Here is a 20,544-nt window from a genome sequence, read left to right as displayed (position 1 = left end):
TCTGCTCCCCCATCCCCAAAAACTCACTCCCTTGCCAAATCATATTTTCCCTAGTTTCCCATAAGATCACTTCCCGTTCTTGTTCATCCATCTCCAAAAAATCAAAGTTCCAAAATACATCTTGATAATTCTTCTCTCCTTGTTGGGCTCTTTCTTCTTCCTCTTCTTTAAATTCTTGCTCTTTGTCATCAGGAACTGGTTGTTCATTTTCTCTCTTATTCACTGTACTTTCTTTTATTTCCAATTCCTGTTCCACCTCATCCAGTGATTTATTGTGTCTTTCTAAATGTAAGCTGATCTGTTGCTGCCCAGTTATAAGTTCCCCCAGTAATTTTAGTACTGTCCGCTGGAAAACAGATGTTCCGGATGTTGACATTCTTTCCACCTCAAGGGCAGAGTAGAGATTAGAGGACAAAGAACAATGGAATGTCAGTCTTATAAGGCAAAATTATATCCAACTTGGCTAAAAAAAAATCCATAGCCCTTATGTTCCACAACTTAAGACTCTTTCCATTCAATCAGAGAACAGTTGCAGTTTTTATTGTCAGCTGTCAAACTTTCCTCTTTAATGCAACGGTTCACATCCTCTTAGCAATACAGTGGAACCTCGGTTTATGAACACCTCGGTTTATGAATTTTCGGTTTATGAACGCCGCGGACCCATCTGGAACGGATTAATTCATTTTCCATTACTTTCAATGGGAAAGTTTGCTTCAGTTTCTGAACGCTTCAGTTTATGAACAGACTTCCGGAACCAATTACACCCATGCTTCAGTTTATGAATGCTTCAGTTTAAGTACTCCGCGGACCCGTCTGGAACGGATTAATCCACTTTCCATTACTTTCAATGGGAAAGTTTGCTTCAGTTTATGAACACTTACTCCGCGGACCGTCTGGAATGGATTAATTCACTTTCCATTACTTTCAATGGGAAAGTTCGCTTCAGTTTATGAACGCTTCAGTTTATGAACAGACTTCCAGAACCAATTGTGTTCATAAACCGAGGTACCACTGTAAACACATTCAATTCCTTTATGATATCACAATACCACCTCGCTGATTCTCCTGGGGTGCCAATTCCAGGGTTAAGAAGGGGTTTCCCCCCATCAATTTCCGTCTTTTGCAGGGATTTTTATTATTAAGAAGGAATCTTCCCCCCTTCCCCCTGCCTTGGGGGTGTGTGTATAAGTTCATTCCTTGGAGGTTTAAAACCTCTCCAACTTTCTTTCCAGCTCCGGGGCACGTTACTGCTTCCTGGTCTCTCAGTGGGTAGAGATCGACTCCCGTTTTTAGATCTCTTCCCATGGCCAAGTTTTGCAAATTAAAGTCCAATAGATCAAATTACTCATGGCTTATTCTTTTGAAGATTTTTTCCTTTGGGAAAATTGACCGCTGCTGTCTCCCACTCATGCAGCCTCACGCTGTCAGAGTTAGCGATGTTTGTCCATGCGTCGCAGCTCCACCCCTTGCTCTCAGGGGCTCAAAACAGAGCCAATCTGGGGAGGGGGGAGCTCGCAAATGGCGCCTGCCGGACGTCAGGTCCCCAAAATGCTTGATTTGGGGCTTTTTAAGGGGGTCTGCTATGCTGGAGCGGTTTCCCCCACCTCTGCAGCGCCGAGGTCCGCTCCGCTGAACAGATCTCCAACCGAGAAGATGGCGCGGATCAACCGGAAGTCCCACTCTCAGCTTTTCAGAATTGGATGTAACACAATTTGGGTTCTCAAACTAATTTCTTTGTCATGCTGGCCACATGACCTGGAAGCTGTACACCAGCTCCCTCAGCCAATAATGCAAGATGAGCGCGCAACCCCAGAGTCGGTCACGACTGGTCCTAATGGTCAGGGATCCCTTCATCTTTACCTTTAAGGATAGTTGAATAAAGGACACAGTTGAGGATAGGTTTTGATTCTGAAAACCTTACACCCGCTCTACAGTGATATTGTTGGGTTTCTTGAATAATCAAAGTTGCTTTTGAGCTGGTCTAATGTCAATACTGTCTGTTTAAGAAAAACAGGTGCCGGTAATTTCTGTTTAATTGCTCACAGGCATGGGCTCTACTCCATGTATATAAGGCTCTGTTGGAAAGCATTTTGTGTGGTAGTTGTGTGGGAGTATGGTGGGAGGTTTGAAGGGTTGGAATGTGGGTATGTAAAGTTGCTGGGAGAGAGAGCGTTTATCTTTATCTTAGCTTAAAGTCTCTTCCGAGTCAGTTTGTTTTTCTTCTGTATACTTTAAACGGTATACTGCTAGTCAGGGGTTTCATGCTAGGTTGGGAAAAATCTTTAAACTCTTGGTGGTGTATTTTTGTTTGTTTGCGTATTTTGTTTTCCTATAAACTCTGCGTGAAGCGTACTTTGAAGGGCCACTGGGAAACTGGGGTATATGATTTATGTTAGCACTCTTAATACCCAGTGTTCCCCAATATTATTTCGTGATAGATATGACTGTAAAGGCAACAAATCATGATGGAATAGTGATCCAACAATGCAACACAGTTTAAGAAATGCTGTTACAAGCCTGTAAAATGTGTATTTTATGGCTTTCCTTCCCCACCACTGGCTCTAACTATGCAGCTCTCTCAGGGCCTGCTTTGCAGTGGTAACCATGAAATCATTACAGCTGCTCAGAAATCCACTGCCAGTAAAGTCTTGTGGAAAGCAGAGGTTCAGTACTGCCCTGTCTCTCCACAATTCTGGGTAGGTGTCATGGAGCGAGTCCACCTTCCCAGAGAGATCACCCAATAACTTGCTCAGATGCTTGTGTTTCTAGAATTGCTTTTAATTATAAACCTTTAGACTTCATAATTACGGTTCATTAAATGCATGATGCTGATGTCCACCTTGAATTTATTGTTTTAGATTAATTTAGCAGAGCAGAACTGGCACCTATTTACATTTTCCAGCTTTTTCAAGACAAATTTACATAGGAAATACCTAATTCTACGCAATTAGCATGCCTGTGATATACCTAGGTTTTGTTTTATGACAGTACTGGTGGTCTTGTATAGTTTCAAATATTCCATGCTAGGATGCCAAAAGGGCTCTTTCAGGTCTTTTCCTCTTAAGTAGACAATGATGTGGTTAGTTCATTTATTTATTTTTACCCCCAGGGAATTTATTTATTTTATTTCACATAGTTGTTATGAGATTCTAGTCAGGAGATTAGCATTACGGGGGAAAGTTTCAGAAGATAGTGTTTTATTGGTATGGCAAATTTACAGGCTGATTTTCTATTCTCTCTTATCAATAACAGCAATCTTCAAGGGACATAGCCTTTTATTGGAAAATGCTGAATTTCTCTCCTGCTGATGAGAAAAATGCAATGCTGTGAAGGTTTGATGCTAACCTCTGGCGTGTCATAGTGTTTTGGGCTATCAGCTTGGATGAAAAAGCATAAAGGGAAGTATCAAACCTCTTAGAGGAGGTGAAATGCACACTAGGAGCTTGACTGGGGGATGCAAAATGGACAGAATTAAAGGGAGGGGGTAAAGAAAATTACAAGAATGAGTGAAAAGAAGGCACATAAAAGGGTTAGTCTGGTAGCTGTCACAATGAGTCAAATGCAACAGGATTGAACATGCGCCATGTATATACTGTAAAAGACTGAAATGAAGCAAAACCCTGGATTGCTTTGTTCTTCAATATTGAATCCTACCTCCCTAAGTGGAATAGAGCATGAAATATGACAGAGATTGAAAACAGAGCCATAAAATATATTTTAAAAAAGAATCCTTGAAAGGGTTATGAAGTTTTCTGGAAAAGTAAATTGAAACTGAAATTACACTGGACAAAACTTAGTAAGTCCCACAGTGCAGTCCCAGAGGGAAGTCTTTCTAGAATGGAAAACCCATTAAATTCAGCACCTTACTTCAGAGAGAACTATGTTTAGGACCAAGTTGCTAACCACGTGAATATGACCTATGTAAATCATGGGATAAATTGATTATTATTATTTTTTAGTATATGTAGCCATTGTTTGCTAAGGTTGCACATTTGCTGTACTATATGCACATTTTGCTTGTAAAAAATTAATTTTATAGTTAGTATTTTGACCTTGTTTTGTCGAATGACAAAATACCAACTAAGGAATGTAGGAGATACAAGGCACATTGTAATGAGAGGGCAGATGTTATGCTCTGAGTTCCAGAACCTAACAGGTCTCAGCTGGTCATCCTGTGCTTCAACACCTTTAGAACTGGTCCCTACAGGCCATTTTTTCTAGACAGTTCCCCCCACACCAATGAATGAATGAATGAATGAATGAATGTATACACAGTTCTGTCCAGGCCAGCATCCTGATGGAGATGCAGATGGACTCCTGTCCAGTCATCTGATTATTCAATGGGGCAGGGCAAAGATTCCCATCTCTGCATGGATCAGCTGAGGAGGGGTACTCTTTCTCTGTGTACCTGTGTTTTTGAGAGTATGGGATGGGCATAACTGCTTTTGGCCACACCCACTGGAAGCATCTCGCCCCATAAAGGTTGGCCAAGGATGAATGTGATCCTTGGACTAAAAATGGTCCACCACTCCTGCGTTAGAGGAATAGGAAGAGAATAGGTAGGTAAAGTAAGGTAAAGGATCCCTGGATGTTTAAGTTCAGTTGAATTCAACTACAGTGGACACTCGGGTTGCGAACGTGATCCGTGTGGGAGGCACATTCACAACCTGCAGCATTCGCAACCCGCAGCACCGCGTCTGCGCATGCGCGGGTCACAATTTGGCGCTTCTGCACATATGCAAAGCGCGATTTAGCGCTTCTGTGCATGCACGAGCGCCCAAACCCAGAAGTAACCATTCCGGTACTTCCAGGTTTGGCATGGGACACAACCTGAAGCAGACATAACCTGAAGCAGACGCAACATGAGGTATAACTATGGGTTATGTCACTCACTTCTGCTTTCAGGCCGAGTTAGCTGGCGTTTGTCTGCAGACAGCTTTTCTGGGTTATGTGGCCAGCATGACTAAACTGCTTCTGGTGCATGGAGCACCATGACGGAAGCCAGAGTGCATGGAAATGCCATTTACCGTCCCACCGCAGTAGTACGGTACCTATTTATCTACTTGCACTGGTATGCTTTCGAGCTGCTAGGTTGGCAGGAGCTGGGAGAAGGCACCTGTCACACAGATTTGAACTGCTGACCTTCTGATTGGCAAGCTCAAAGGGTACAGTGGTTTAGACCACATTGCCACCCACATGGGAGAGAATACAGTTTTGCTGTCGCCTAAAGCACTCAACATAGAATTAACCCCCCTCCACTTTATCATGATGAAACTCATAGCAACCACAGTCTCAAGTGAGGCCATGGGCTTAGCCAGGGGGCGGAGGCCAGCTGCCCCACTTAAATCAAGTAAGTAAATAAAAATACTTAACTATCTCACCAATTTTGTTGCAGACAACTCAGTTCTGCCCCATCCCTAAAATAAAGTCTGCCTATGCCCATGAGTGAGGCCAATGCGTAGATAAAGTTGCCAAATACCACGAACACAATCCAGACAAAGCACTTTTTCAGACCCTTGATTCCAGGTGGGTGCATGGGAGGCAGCAACCATGCTGAAGTGAAGCAGGTCCAGTATTGCCTGGTCAGTGTCTGATGGGAAATGACATGGTAACTCATGTATGCTGCCTTGAGTTCTGAGATGGGCTATGAGACCTTAAGTAATAAACAGGAGCAATGGAAGTGCATGTTTAAGTCAGACTTTGCAAACAATGGAACTTTAAGGTGTTTAGGTTAGGCTGGGATTGTGCTCCATATTTCATAGAATCATAGAATTGTAGGCTTTGTTGCTACTGGTGCCCTCAGTACTAAGATAGGCTTGCCATATTTCAAAGAGTGAAAATCCGTACACAAAAGTTATTTTTGAGCTATCCTTAAGAAAAAACTGCCAGCATGGGTTGCCATATGTCTGGATTTCCCGGGACACGTTGCTGATTTCTGCCGGGACACTGTTTCCGACTGCAGTATTCCCAGAATGTCCAGGAAATTCCACAAATATGGCAATCCTCACTAAGATTCATGCGGGAAGCTGTTATACTGATCCAACAACCCAAACAATGGGATAAATGGAAGTGGTCGTTGAAAACTGATTGGGAAAACCCAATTAATTTGGATTGTATGGGGAATTGTTCAGCTAAGGAGTTTTATATTAGTATTGCAGTTTTACTGCAGTTGGCAGCGTACAGTAGACTGACTGAGGAGATTGTGGTTGACTGTTTATGATTGTATACTTGCATTTTTAAAACAATGAACTCTGTTATCTGGTAGGCTGGGAGATTGCTTTTTAATTTTGCCATATGGCTTGTTGCCATCTTGCTGAGGCTGTTTGTTGTTTCTGATACCAGTTAATAAAAAGCGAGCGGCTTGAATTTTCAATGCTGGCTGACAGCCAGTTCATAGCATAAAATCTTTTTCTTATAAAGATTATTTGCTACTTCCCTGGCAAAAAGGAGGGACATTTAGATTCTGCCCTTCATGCCCTAGAGAAACCTAATTCACCTCTGTGTATGTAAACATTTTAAAAATTAACGTTAAACCTGAACAAAGAAATGTGGATCATGCATTAAAGATGCTGTTACTGATGCTTATCAACCTGCTTGTGTCAGAAATGGGCTACAATTCTGTTTAGCTCCTTGGAGAAATTACAGATTTCAGCATAAAATAATCAGTTGCTGCAAAACCCCAAACATTTAAAATTCTAAAATTAGTATTTTCCTCAAAGCAAACGTACAGGTTCACAACTTTGCATCATTTTGGTTTAACTTTATTTAAATTTATTTATTCTCAGCTCACAGAATGTTTTATTACCTGTTCTCTCCTTTAAATGATTGTTTCAGTGAACTGCATTCTGATACTATCATTATCATCATTATCATTTATTAGTCACTTTTTGCACAAAAAGCGACCCATTTTTTAAAATGGAGAGAAAAATGGGAAATAACAATTTTAAACAAGTTGTTCAGTCAGTTACTATAGCCATGTGCTATAGTGATTCCTTTGGTAGCATCCAGAAGCCGTTTTCATTAAAGAAAAGGCATTTTGAAGTCACTCACTCACTCACTCACTCTCTCTCACACACAAACACACACACACACAAACAAACACTATCTTCTGATTTAGGGTGACAAAATACTGTAGCCCAACTTGTTAAGGCACCTGACGCCCCAATCTACCTATATATTTACAGTACTTAGAAGGAGAAGTTACAGTTGCCAAACCTTTTCTCCAGTATTGTAAAAAGCAAGCAACACTCTATCTATCTATCTATCTATCTATCTATCTATCTATCTATCTATCTATCTATCTATCTATTTCTAATTCAATGAAAGTGCAGTTCACAATCCAATGGGCAGAAAGTGGAGTCCATTTTTCTATTGTTCATATACAAGTCCATCCCGAACAAGGATTTTACCTTGAAATTTATCCCTTTCTGTGATATCAAGTGCTTTGATTTACCACTTTTTGACAGTTTGCACCATTGCCAAGTTCAAGGGTTGGGATAGATAATATGTACACTGGTCTGATAAAGGAACCTGTTGGTGAAGCCCAGTTGTTTTCGGTGGGTCTAGCAGTGGAGTCTAGTCAAAAAGCAAAACAATTTGCAGTGGTACCTTGGTTTAAGAACAGTCCGGTTTAAGAACGATTTGGTTTACAAACTCTGCAAAACTGGAAATAGTGTCTTGGCTTGAGAACTTTACTTTGGTCTAAGAATAGAATCTGAATGGTGGAAGGGCACCGGGCGGTGGGAGGCCTTATTAGGGAAAGCGCGCCTCAGTTTAAGAACGGTTTTGGTTTAAGAACGGACTTCCGGAACGGATTAAGTTCGTAAACCAAGGTACCACTGTATTCACCTAAGCTGCACAGCATCTCCCCCACCCCCAAATATCCAGTGGCTCAGAGTGAAAAACAAGCTACAACAATTTTCCCTCTTCCTTTTCTGGCAAAAGCAAAGGATCCCCCCCCCCCCGCTTTTCTGGTTTGTTAGCAATTGTAATAGAATTGCCTTCCAAACTGCATTGTTAGGCCCTGATAAGATCTATTTCCGCATCAGATGTAGTTTTGAAGCATAATTGTGCATGTTGTAAACTGTAAAAAGAGCCCTGAGCTGTTTAGGCATGTTCCAAATGTTTCTGCTTAAGGCAGTTTTCTCCAGTGATACATAAATGCTACACTGGTTGTTCAGTACCACAAATGAACTGTCACCAATGCAGAGTTGATGGGTGGGGAAGGTCCCCCCCCCCCCGGGCAAACAAGACAAAGGATACATATAAGTAAAGAGGTTGGTAGAAACTTTGGACTTCTTTGTGGGGATTACACGAGGAAATTGTGCAGGCATGTGTGGGAATGACTGAGATCTGGTGCTGGCAAGCCACACCGATCTGCGAGAGTGTGGGCATTAGCACGGCAAGCCGGCTAATGTCAGAATGGGAAACACGTGAAGAAGGACAGGTCAGAGGCTCAGGTCAGCAGGGCAACAGGTCACAACAGAGCTAGAAGGATCAAGGAGGATCTGGATGGAACTGGATGAATCAGGACAAACCAGATGGGTCAAGCCAAGGAGGGTAACACAATGGGAACTAGGAGGGGGTGTTTACAGAGTGACATGTGCTTGGAGCATGGACAGAGGGCATGGCAAAACAACACGTGGGCTATGGAGGATGTCTTAGGGAGTGACCGGGTGTGACGTTACAGGAAACATCACCTTGTATGGGACTGCACTGCTGTAATTGGCTAGAAGTTACACTGTCGTTGAAATGATTAACTGTCATCCTGAGCTTTCAATAAAAGGAAGCCCTCGAGCTCTGCTCTTGGTCGCCTTCCCATTGAGTTCAACCTGCCTCGAGTCGTGCCGTCTTTGCCCCAGACAACACTTCTTCTAATCATAATGTGTGCTAGAGAAGGCATCATTTCCCATAGAATATGAAAATAAAGGGACCAGGAGCTCAAGAAAACATATTCTGAAAATATGGAGCCATGGGAAATTCAAAGAACAATTGCAGCATTTTCCATGAAAGTAGCATAACATGAAACAGTCAAAAGTTTAAAAGTAACCCAGGCCTTTTCCACAGTCCATGTTGATAGAAAAAGCAAACACATTTTATTATTTTGCCACCGTCACCACCACTCCCAGCTGCCTATAGCAAGTAGAAATGTGTTAGATAAGGGACAACTCTGTTTCCTGTTAACAGTGCAATCCTATTAGCCCCGATCTCCATCTGCTGTTGGGGATGGGGGTCATTACTGAATTCTAACACCAACATTGTTAATTTATGCTGGAGTTGCACCACTGTGCAGATAGTATATACAGACATCCCTGTGTTTATGTGGGCTTACGTGAAATCGCGTAAAGTAGGAAGCTCTCCAGCTCTCTCCTGCCATTTCCTGGTTTGTCTTGGATGCTTTAGTTGAGCTTCCTGCATTGCAGGGGGTTGGACTAGATGACCCCCGTGGTCCCTTCCCACTCTACAATTCTGTGATTCTATTTGTTTATGCGTGTATAACATGCATAAGTGGAGGGATGCCTGTACTGCTCATTTAACCCCAGAAGGACACTACTGATACCTGCAGAAAATTTACGGTAGGCCAGCTTTGGTTGGGAAGGGAATCCTATGCTCCTTATTTAGTCCTGCACTCAATAACAGCGAAAAAGGTAGCATAAATTTAAGAACAATAACAAAGGGAGAGCCTCACCCCACCACCACCTTTCATTCCCCCTGCCTCCACAGCCTCACCTGGGGATAGGATTCTCTCAGGAGACAAAAACAGCAACCCACCAAGACTGTGGAAGCCTCAGCATGGGAACACAAACAGCAAAAGCAGGTAAGTGGGAGAGAAGCAACTGGCTGGAGGAGGGTGAGACTGGTCCCTTTGTATTTATTTTTAATTATCATCTTTATTATTTTAATCCACTCTTCACCCTAAGGTCCGAGTGCATGTTACAATTAAAACACAATACTAAAAACAGTTTTATTTATTTATTTATTAAATTTGAATACAGCCCTTCATCCAAAGATCACAGGGTGGTTCACAACATAAAAATGCAAAATGAGGATCACAAAATACACCACCATCATCAAACCAACTGATATCCCCCCTCCAACAAACACATTTATAATGCAATAGTACCGTATGGTCAGCCAGTCAAAGGCCTGGTTATAGAGAAATGTTAGCTTAGCTTAGCACCTAAACCACCTATTCACGATATGGATCCTTTGTCATAAGTGGATGCATGCTTTCAAGATCTGAATGAGGGCAGTTGTTTAAAACATTAGTGTTCTCATAGTTCCCAAGCCAGATTCCACAATCCACGCCTAGCAAGAAACACAAATCATTCCAGAGTTTTAAAAGCAAGGCCACTCCTATCTGATAGGAAGATCTGCCCTTGAAAATACAAGAAACTGCATGCCAAGAGGAAAATATTTTCAAGAACTTACATAAGGAACTCCACCTCTGCCTGTTCCAAGCGCCAATCAAGATCAGTAGAAAGTGTTTTGAACTACCGTAAACTATACTGTCAAAAGAAAAACACTCCTTTCACCTCTCCCCTTCAATCGCATGGATGTTCACTTACCAATACTTCCAGAACAGTTCTAAAGAATGTAATGGGAGTATAAAACAGAAAGAGATACAGTGGGTTTGGGAAGGATTTTAATAGGATTTGATAAAAGTTTGGTTCTAACAAAAGCATGGACCTTAATAGATTGCTTTTTAAAAATAAAAGAATTCTCTCACAGATAAATTCCTATTCAAATACAAATTGCTTCATTGATTGGCAAGATTGATATATTCTTCTCTGTGTAGAAAAGGGTGAAATCCTTTCTTCATGTAAGTCTAATTATGATGCCAGACCTCTACTTGGGAGTTCCTTCCCATGTGGCCTTAGGCAATCAAATTAGGGTGTAGCACTGTATTATTTCTCTCACAGGAAATTCAGTGATTCAGTCGCAGAATGTAATGGAGTCTCAAAACACCATCTAGCAGAGTTCCTTATACCCATCTAATGTTTTATAAATTATCTAGCCTTGTCTTTTAAAATAGTCAAGAAATACTAAAATTAAATGATGTGATCCATTGCCTACCCCCAAGGGTGCAAGAGCGGGGAAATGGGAAGAGGGATCCAAAGAGGCCCTCAGTCACTCATGCATGGCATGCCAGCCATTATTTCAGTGGGAAGCACATATGAGTACAGTTTAGAGTCTAACCCACCCACCCTTTTGTGGGCTGCTGTACCCACCAGTCGTTAGATTTCTACATTTGCAATACTGAAGTTGTCTGCTCATGTCTTAGGGTTGATTTGCGTGTGCATGCCTATCATTTGATAATTTCCTTACTTGCATTTGTCAGAGCAATCAAAGATCAAACACCAAAGCTTTTTTTAAAAAAACAAAACAAAACCCACTGTTGTCAGTGCAAACACAATTTACACTGCAGCCATATCATACCGTGTTTCCCCTTTTTTAAGACACCGTCTTATAACTTTTTTCCCTCAAAAAAACACACAGTGGCTTATTTTCAGGGGGTGTCTTTTTTTTAAAAAAAAAGTGCTGGTACAACTGGGACCCACTGGCTCAGGATGCTCGGTGCTCTCTTCTGCACATTGCTGGGCGCGTTGTTGGCGCTGCCAGTTCCGAGCGCCTGCAGGGTGGGGTGGGGGTGGCAGTGCTTTAAACCCCCAACCCTGTAGAAAGCAATGGAAGTTATGGACTGTAACAATCCTTAAGAGGCGCAGGTCTTAAAAAACCCCTGGTATCACCCTTGAAGCACAGCCTTCCAAAGTCAGGGGGGAATAGGTCTGTTTAGACAAAGGAAAGGATCGGGGGTGATTCTGTGCCCTGGGACCCACAGAACTACTTTAAAAATCCCAACCTGGGGGGGGGGGTCAAATAGTGAAGCCCCATAGCCCTGTAGCAACAGAAGGCACATTCTGAAGCACCCGAGCTGTTCGGTTCCATAAAAAATCCAGGAATTGTAAAATTAACAACAATAATGGGGGGGCACTCTATCCAAAGAGTTAAGAAGGAATGGGAAAGTGTTGAGTTATATATGGAAAAATATGGAAAGGAAAGTTAGTTAAAGATAAAAAATAAATAATTATCGCAAGGGGAAAAATAACATCATAAAGGGTAATAATATTAAATATAAAATAGACAACACAACAGAAAAAGCAAGTATATGACTAAATGAGATCGCACAGGAGTGAGGGAAGTGGGGAGAGAGGGAGGGGGGTAAGGAATGGAAGGAGGCAATGGTTGGAGGAGGGTATAGGGGGATGAATTAAAGGAAAATTAAGACTGAGAAGCGTATGGTTTTTGTTTTTTAAAGATGCAAAGGCTTGCAATCAGCCAAAGTATAGAGCCCAACTTCTAGGAGACTGCGATCTACTTGCGGATTTATAAACTGGAGGTGATCTACCCCCGTTATATTGGTGTTCAGGTCAGAGTTGTTTTTAGAGAGAGGAAATATCCCATTTTTGAGGTTAAAGTAAAAGTTCCTGACCTTTTTTTTATAATGAGGAAATGCTGCTAAAACTCCGTTCTTCATTCCACGAAGGGGAGAGGGGGCGGGGCCGGGTGCTCAAAGACAAAAGAAATGGAAAAGGAGATAGCGATCAAATCCAGCCTCGCATTCATGCAGCCGTCGGGAGAGGCAGGGGCTGCAGCCGAGTGCTGCTTCGCAAACAAACGGGGGAAAGTGCTTAGAACCCAGAGAATCCAGCTGAAAAACACGAAGCAGCAACAGCAATTGCACACACACCATCCCAAGCCAGCACAGTAACCAAGTCCCAAAAGCAAGAAAGGACTCAGCAAACACTGCTGCGGCCGGCGTTGCTGCTGCTGACTCGGGGAGCTCAGTGATCTCTTCCGCACAGCGCCTATCACTATGGCTTATTTTCGGGGTACGGTTTATATTTCTCAAATGCTTAGAAATGCTGCTATGGCTTATTTTATGACTACGCCTTAAAAAGGGGGAAACACGGTACATGCAGCAAAAAAAGGGGCTGTGCATACATTTCCATTTACTCTGGCTCCAGGGCACTCCCATTGCTGTGTCTGAAGCCACGGTCACATGACTTTAGCCACAATCTATATCTCAGGGGTCCCCAAACTAAGGCCTGGGGGCCCAATCGCCTTCTAAATCCGGCCCGTGGACGGTCCAGGAATCAGCATGTTTTTACATGAGTAGAATGTGTGCTTTTATTTAAAATGCATCTCTGGGTTATTTGTGAGGCCTCCCTGGTGTTTTTACATGAGTAGAATGTGTGCTTTTATTTAAAATGCATCTCTGGGTTATTTGTGAGGTATAGGAATTCGTTCATATTTCCCCCCCAAAAAATATATTCCGGCCCCCCACAAGGTCTGACAGACAGTGGAACAGCTCCCTGCTGAAAAAGTTTGCTGACACCTGCTATATCTATTCTATAGTTTCTGGAGAAATACAGCAGTTGGATGCATTTTCCCTCAAGCAAGCTTGCATTTGATTTGAAAATGTAAGCTGTGTTCACATTGTAGTTAAGGTGAAGTGTACATATAGCTGTTGCTCATGTAGAGATGGCAGTGCAGGTCAGGTGACAGCTCCACAAATAGGAGTTTGGAAGGTTGCAGATACATCAGGTGAAGACATGCCCGCCTCTCTCTGGTGTGTACAGCAATGTAAAAATGCAACTTGAAATACAGTAGTGGGAAACAACATCACCGTGTTTTAAGACACTAACTTGTACATAGCCAAAGTCACCAACTGGAGATAAATCAAATGAGCTAGATGTTTGCGTGAATTAACCCTTAGTGTCGTGACTCACTTAATTTTCTGTATTTGGAATGAGGCATATGAGAGATTCCTCCAACAACCCTGACCTTTTTGTTTCCCTATAGCCCCTCAGCAGCAGCCTTCAGATGACTAGGGTATAGATACGGTAGATTACTTCCAAGTAAGTAAAAAATATTATTTTGCTTGCTGATTGTTTGGAAGAGATTATTATTTATCTGACGGTGCAAAAGGTTGAGTTCAGGGTATAGCTTGATTTATCTCTTTTATGTGTCAAAGCCTTAATTTATTTGTCCTTATCTTACATCCTGTGGTTTATGTAAACTTAATAAGCTCTTGCATTTTCTGTTCCATTGTAGTTAGTAATGGTTTAACATTCAGTCTAGGGTGCTAGATAAAGTTGTTGAATCACCAGTTAACATCTGCAGCTAGTGATACAGAGATAAAGCCTACTTCATTTATGAATTATATTGTGATTGATCAAGTAATCCTCCAAAACTGGTGGATAGCATGGCTACTAATGGATAGGAAGGCCCAAAAGTCAATGAAGCCTGCAGTTCCATCTTCCATTCAGTAACCTAGGGAGTAAGTAGGTAATATAGGTGAATGGAGTATTATTCTACAGTGGTACCTCAGGTTACAAACGCTTCTGGTTACAAACTCCGCTAACCCCAGAAATAGTACCTCAGGTTAAGAACTTTGCTTCAGGATGAGAACACAAATCGTGCTCCGGCGGCGCGGCAGCAGGAGGAGGCCCCATTAGCTAAAGTGGTACCTCAGGTTAAGAACAGTTTCAGGTTACGAATGGACCTCCGGAACGAATTAAGTTCTTTACCAGAGGTACCACTGTAATGCCCAATAAACTTCAAATATTGAATGGTACCCAGTATCTGGTATGAGGATATCATAGTGGTATCAAAAGCTGAAATGATATTGGGAACAGCAGAATCACACTCTTCCTATCTCACTCCCCCAATAATTTTTTATTGTTTTCTCAGATTTCTTTACATCAACAAATACAGTTTACATTTATACAGCAAATAGCTTTGTCAAGCTTTGACTTCCCCCCTCCCTTAAACAGGTAATTTATTTCACTTTACTCCGCATTTTACGATTTTACGATACTAAATACTAACTCAATACCAAATACTATAAGAATGCTGAATCAATGTTGTAGGGTCTAAATTCTTGTAATTCTCCTTTGCATAATCCATAAAGTTACTCCATTCTTTTTTTTTTTTTTTTTTTAACATAATTTTTATTGGTTTTTACAAATTACAAAAGATGGTACATACATAAACACCTTTTCCACCTTCTTCCCACCCCCCTCCATGGGTCCTCCCCTGCCACAGAAGTATCCCACGCAGGTGATCAGTCAGAAGTGGTCCATTTTATGATTGGGTTTCTGTCCTCCTCCCCCTCCCCTGCCCCCCAAGCCCCCCCCTGCCACCAGGGAGCTCCAGTGAACCAGGGCAGTACGCAGGAGTTCATCCATCCAACCATCTATTGTCATACCAAAAAAAAAAAAGAAAATACAAAAAGAGAAAAAGAGAAAAAAGAGAAGAGGAAAAAAAAAAGACAAAAAGGAAAAAAGACAAAAAAAAAATTTCATCATAATTGTTAAATTCATAATTGTTAAACCATATTTTGTGGGCTTCCCCACCCTCCCACCCTTCCCCGGTTTTCCTCCCTTATTTATCATCTTCAACAGTTTCATAGTTCATATTTTATAACATACACCTTTATATCTTATACCACTTTTAAACTATTATCATTTTCGCCTATTGTCCAATCACTGAGAAATCAAACTCCCATTTTTTCTTCCCGTGCCTAATTTTTACCCCTCTATAGGCCTCCATATTTTCACCTTTTTCCAGAATCAATTCACTTTTTAAACCTATAACTATTCCCAAACTAACCTTACTCCCCCCGAGTACCTGCTCCACCCCTCCAATCCAGCAAGTTCCATAGTCAGCAGTCCAGTTATAGTCCTATTAACCCATCCTTACAATCACCACTTCACTTTCCCTTCACCCCACCCCCTGTTTGCAGTCTTTTGCCATCCAGGCCTCCATATCAGACCCCTGAGCTTCTTCTCTTCTCTGCTTAATTTTTCCTTCTTCCCTGTGGTCATTCTGGAGTTCCAGTAAATCCAGTCGTGCCCCCCTCGAAGGGGAGGCACTCCATCCAACTTTTTGTAGAGTAAAATCATCATTTTTTTCGTGATGGGCTTCATTTTGTGTTAAATCATCACAGTCGTCATCATTGTCATTCTCACATTCATCTTCTTCAGTTTCAAAAGCTTCATCTTCTAAGAAATCATATTCTGTCATCACAATCTGGAATTGTTGCTGTAACACTAGCCGTTGTGTCTCCTCTTGACATAGTTCTATTCTTGTTTCCCACATTAAGGTCAAAACAGTCCGCTGAAACTCAGGCGGGTACCTTTTTGTTGACATAGTTCAGTCCTGTCAAGGTCAAAACTTGTCACATGGGGTGGAATATGATCGCAGTCTATTTTCTCGACTCCATTTTAACAAGCTGGCTGCATTCTTAAAAATAAAGTTCGAACTCACATTTCAAAAGCATATAAACCAAAAAAAAATTCCCAAAAAGTCCAGAGATAAAGATAGAAATAAAATTTAACTATAAATCCTGGTCAGCTCACTGGGTTTTCTGGGCTGCCGGCTCCCGAAAGTTACTCCATTCTTTTCTGAATTTTGTGTCATCCTGATCTCGGATTTTGCATGTCAGTTTGGCCAACTCTAAATATTCCAACATCTTCACTCGCCATTCCGCAATTGAAGGTAATTCCTGTGATTTCCATCTCTGGGCTATTAATAACTCTTGCCACCACTGTGGCATACATGAACAGTCTTTGGTCTGCTTTTTAAATTTAATTTCCCATCAGCCCTAACAGAAAGGCCTCAGGATTTTTTGGGAACGCATACCTAAATAATTTTTTTAACTCATTATAAACTGATTCCCAAACAATTTTCACTTTGTCACATGACCACCACATGTGATAGAAATCACCATCTGGTACCTTACACTTCCAGCGTGCTTTGTCCTTCTTTCTATACATTCTCGCCAGTTTTACTGGCGTCATATACCAGCGGTATATCATTTTCATTACATTCTCTTTTAAAACTATGCATGCTGTGAATTTAAGGTTTTCCTTCCATAATTTTATCTACTCTTCAAACTCAATATTGTGCCCAAGATCTATTGCTCATTTTATCATACATTCTTTTACTGTCTCATCCATAGTGTACCAATCCAACAACAGATTATACATTTCCGACAATAATTTAACATTGTTTTCTAGCAACTCAATTTGAAATTTTGATCTTTTCTTTTCAAATCCTATTTTTTTCTAATCCGCCTTGAATAAATCATTGACCTGGTGGTATTGCAACAAACCTGAAAAATGATCTTGTATCTGGTTGCATGGTTTTAATTGAAATCCAGATTCCGTCTCTATAATTAATTCTTCATATGTTACCACTCTCTCTTCCATATTTATTTTTTTAACTGACAATATATTAATTGGAGAAATCCACCATGGGGTTTTGCTTTCTAATAGCCTCTTGGTTCTGTCCCAGACCTCACAGATTGATCTTTTAATTATGTGGTTTAGGAAACCCTTATGAGCTTTGACCTTATCCTGCCATAGGTACGAGTGCCAGCCGAATCTATTTCATACCCTTCTAAATGCTGCTTCATAATAAAGTTTTAACTCCAGCATGGCAAATCCACCTCTTTCCTTTTTATCTACTAAAATTTTCATTTTTATCCTTGGTTTTTCCCCCAACCACACAAATCTTGATAAGGTCCTCTGCCATTCTTTAAATTGGTTTACCCCTCTAACCACAGGGATATTCTGGAACAAGAACAACATTCTAGGTAGCACATTCATTTTTACCACAGCGATTCTACCTGAGAATGATAATTTTAACCTTTTCCAATCTTCTAAATCTTTTTTTATTTCTTTCCAGGCGGATTCGTAATTGTCTTTGTACAAATTGATATTCTTCTCTGTCAGCCAGAATCCCAGATGCTTTACTTTCTTTGCCACCATAATTCCAATTTCATTCTGCAGTTCTTTGGGCTCTTCCTTGGTCATATTTTTCACTAATAATTTTGTCTTTATTTTATTGAGTTTAAAGCCTGCCATTTGTCCAAATTCTTCCGTCATCTTCAATGCTTCTTGTAGGCTCATTTTTGGTTGTTCGACTGTGAGGACCAAATCGTCCACAAATGCTTTTAGTTTGTGTTCTTTGAGCCCGATCCTTATTCCTCTAACTTCCAATTGCTCTATCAAATATTTATTCAACACCTCCAGGACCGTAATAAATAGCAACGGTGACAGTGGGCAGCCCTTAGATATCTCAAATTTATCTGTTAAATTATTATTAATTATCAATTTTGCATTTTGTTCTGAATATATCACACTGATACCTTTTAAAAATGTTTCTCCTATTTCCATCTCTCTCAAATTTTCTATCATAAAATGCCATGAGATGTTTCTCCATGTCAATAAACATCAACACTGCCTGTTTATCACACCTGTTCTCCAAATACTCACACTCTTCCTATCACTCAGGCAAGAGGTTCTTTTGAATCTCAGCAGATGGAGGACTATCAGACTGTCAGGTGAAGAAGAAAGTGGTTTATTAATTGGAAAATATTAATAATAAGATAAAATAGCACTTAAAATAAGGGACCAAGCAAAAAATACAAGAACAAAAGGCTATTAGAGAGATCACTGCAAAAGTGAAGTTCATGGTTCCTCTCAATTGCTGTGGAGATCCCGGGAACATTAGTTTGGGCCAACATCCTCTGGAAAGTCTTGTGCGAGAAGTCTCCGAGAACTGCTGAAACTGAGCTCTTATACAGGGGTTTGAGAGCATGATCTAATAACAGGCGTGCTAATGAAGTCACTTTGTTCTCATAGCCTTGATGGTCAGCCAACAGGCGTATCCATGGGGCCGAACTAGGTACAGGTCACTTGTCAGGCATCTTGTTCTCTCCAGGTGGGCCAGGTGTTTGGTAGTTGGTCAAGCCAGGATGTTTCAGCAGATATATAAAGATTTAAAGCTACAGTTACATCAAAACCAGGAGCACCACCAACTGGCCATTTTTTGGGTAATACAATGACCAAGGCAAATGCAGTCCTGAATCCAGATTGGAATGGGTCTAGACCAGGCATCCCCAAACTTCGGCCCTCCAGATGTTTTGGACTACAATTCCCATAATCCCTGACCACTGTTCCTCTTAGCTAGGGATCATGGGAGTTGTAGGCCAAAACATCTGGAGGGCCGCAGTTTGGGGATGCCTGGTCTAGATAATCAGTTTCTCCAAGAATGCCTGCAAAGGGGAGTACTTGCAACTGGGTAAAAGGGTAAAGGTACCCCTGACCATTAGGTCCAGTCATGACCGACTCTGGGATTGCAGCGCTCATCTCACATTATTGGCCGAAGGAGCCGGCGTATAGCTTCCAGCTCATGTGGCCAGCATGACAAAGCTGCTTCTGGCGAACCAGAGCAGCAAACGGAAACGCCATTTACCTTCCTGCCAGAGCAGTACCTATTTATCTACTTGCACTTTGACGTGCTTTTGAACTGCTAGGTTGGCAGGAGCTGGGACCGAGCAATGGGAGCTCACCCCATCGTGGGGATTCAAACAGCTGACCTTCCGATCGGGAAGCCCTAGGCTCTGTGGTTTAACCCACAGCGCCACCCATGTCAGTATTATCAGGCTGTAAAACTGGAGCAGATCCCACAAAACCCTGCTCGATGGAGCATTAGAAAGCTCAATCAGTGTTGCATCAGTTGTGGTATTGTCCTTAAAGTGCCCAACAAACAAGCCAGAGGGTCTCTGTGGTATCCTGGGCTCCATCCACTAAGATAAGTGTCAACAGTCTACAGACCACCCTGAAGAACCCTGCTCAATGACAAGATGGAAGCAGTAAATTAGCTTCCTATTTGCTGCTTTCACTGCCCCACAGTAGGTAGGCATGGCTATGCACTCCCATGTGTTACTTGGGCCTCCAAAGTAAGTACTAAATCCAATGGTATTTCCAAACTTGAAGATTTAAGGGGAAGTGCAACCCATCCAGACCAGATTAAACACCACCTCCCAAATTCATCATCAAAACCACCTGTATTTCCATTTCATCTGGATTGTGTTTGAGTTTTTTGGCCCTCCAAGTAATTGCTGACTCCACTTGTTTAAAATCTCCAGCTCTTCTCCTGATGAAAGAAGAGTTTCATGTCACCAGCTTATTGATGACTATTAGACTACGGTATTATTGATGAACTATTAGAACAATATTTCCCAGCAACTTTACATAGGCAATAAATAGCATGGAGGGCAGAACATACTGGTAGTTCTATAATTCCCCATGACACAATTTTCAGAGCAACTGTCCCCCCCCCCCCACTCCCAGTACCAGTACCTGGAATCAATGAGATAAGTATGAATGGGATTGCAGTTCCCCAGATTCTGAATTCTGAAAGCCAAAGGACACAATTTTGATAGTACTGAAGTGCTCAGAGGTTCAGGAAAATTACAATGACCACATTCCCCTGTCATTTTCCCATGAAAGTTTTTCATCAGAATGATAGTGTTCCAATGCCAAAACTATACCTGAAGCCAGATTGAAATCCAGATATTCTGTGTTTGGAGTTGAGAGGCCATCATTACGCAAACACCACTTCAAAAAGAGGGGCAAGGAAGTGGAATTTGAAGCTGGTCAAAAGTTGAAACAATCTCCATGCTTC

This window comes from Zootoca vivipara, chromosome 3, assembly GCF_965207765.1.
Source record: "Zootoca vivipara chromosome 3, rZooViv2.hap1.1, whole genome shotgun sequence".
NCBI lineage: Eukaryota > Metazoa > Chordata > Lepidosauria > Squamata > Lacertidae > Zootoca > Zootoca vivipara.
Note: the sequence above shows the minus strand (reverse complement) of the source record.